This window comes from Haliotis rubra, unplaced genomic scaffold (genome assembly GCF_003918875.1).
Source record: "Haliotis rubra isolate DU_JTF1 unplaced genomic scaffold, ASM391887v1 Scf500, whole genome shotgun sequence".
Taxonomy (NCBI): Eukaryota; Metazoa; Mollusca; class Gastropoda; order Lepetellida; family Haliotidae; genus Haliotis; species Haliotis rubra.
This window is the reverse complement of record NW_025767192.1, coordinates 304,772-306,566: the sequence shown is the minus strand read 5'-3', so window position 1 is coordinate 306,566 and position 1,795 is coordinate 304,772.

Sequence of the window (1,795 nt, the reverse complement as noted above, 5' to 3'; positions counted from 1 at the left end):
GCGGTGAGAGGAATATTTCTTCGACCATTGCTTCAAGACCTAAAGGGGCATGGGCCAGTCGTGGAAGGCGCAACATCTCTCTGTTCAAAGTTGCGTTCCTTGTGCACCCGGGAAACGTTTGATTGTGGGTTGAATCACGGGTTGAATCTGCGATTAAAGTTTTAGGTTTGCCAGAATCTTTACCATGTTCGTTGGTTTCACCGCAACAGCCGACTATTGATCAGGCTCGCTGGCTTGGTTGACATATCATAAAATAGCCAAAATCCATGATTCAATGGTGGAAACTAGTAACATGCCACATTTTGGCCACAGTGACTCCAGACAAGATCCTGGAGTTTCCAGAGTGTCCCTAAACTGGAGACTCCAGTGACAATGGCGAAATGACACATTTCAGACCTTTCAGTGAGGCTGAAGTACGTATGTTGACCAGGAGATCAAACCCCACAGCTTGCGCTCTTGACCCGTTGCCTACATGTGTACTTTTAGACGATCTTAATGTTCTTCTCCCAGTACTCACCAGAATCATCAACACACGTCTTGAACACGGTGAAATCCCCGCTGTTATCAAATCTGCGCTAGCAAAACTTCTCTTGAAGAAGCCAAACCTTGATTGCAACGTACTTGGTAATTACATACCTGTATCCAACCTCTCGTATGTTTCAAAGCTCATTGAGCGAGCAGTGAATATGAGGATGTCAGAACATCTCCAGCAACATGACTTGTATGACCATCTTCAGTCAGCCTATCGTGCTCACCACTCCACTAAGACTGCTCTTCTTAAAGTTATAAATGATCTACGACTTGGTTTGGACAACAGCAATATTGGTATCTTAACACTCCTCGATTTAAGTTCAGCTTTTGATACAATTGATCACAACATGCTCATTCATCGTCTCAGGTATGATTTTCACATTGATGGCACCGCTCTCTGTTGGTTCAAGCCCTACCTAACCTCCCGCAGTCAGACTGTGCTCATAGATGGACATCACTCTGCTCCAGTCTATCTCAAACATGGTGTACCACAGGGATCGGTCCTAGGGCCGGTCTTCTTCACTTTGTATGTTAAGAAGTTTGGAAGTGTGATTGCTGAATACAACATAGATCATCAATACGCAGATGACGCACAGGTATACAAGTGTTTTCCTGCAGACCAAGAACAGTCATGTAGCGCACTAACAGACACGAGTCACTGCTGTGATGACGTTAAATCCCGGATGACCCACAACAAACTTAAGCTCAACAGCAACAAGACAGAGTGCATTCTACTTGGTCCAAACAAGCAGAGGTCCAAGTGTGGAGTCAACTCACTGGAATTTGACAATTCATGTATCTACTTTGCTGATCAAGTCAAAGACTTGGGCGTGTTCTTAGATTCAATCTTGTCACTTGATCCTCATGTATCTCATCTTGTCAAAACCTGTTTCTTGTCACTACGCAACATTGGACATATTCGCCAATGTCTTACAGTTGAATCTGCCAAGACTCTTGTCACTTGTAATGAGTAAGCTTGATTATTGTAACTGTTTACTGGCCGGTGCATCAAAGACCCATATAGCCAAGCTACAGAGAGTGCAGAACGTCGCCGCCCACATCATGACTTGCTCTGGAAAATATGAACACATTACTCCTATACTGTACACTCTCCACTGGCTTCCAGTCGAGTTCCGGGTCAAGTTTAAACTCTTATGCCTTGTTTTCCGCTGTCTCACTGGAACTGCGCCTTCCTATATATCCAACCTTCTAACTGTGTAGAAGCCTTCCCGATCTCTTCGCTCACAGGATAAGAACGTGCTTG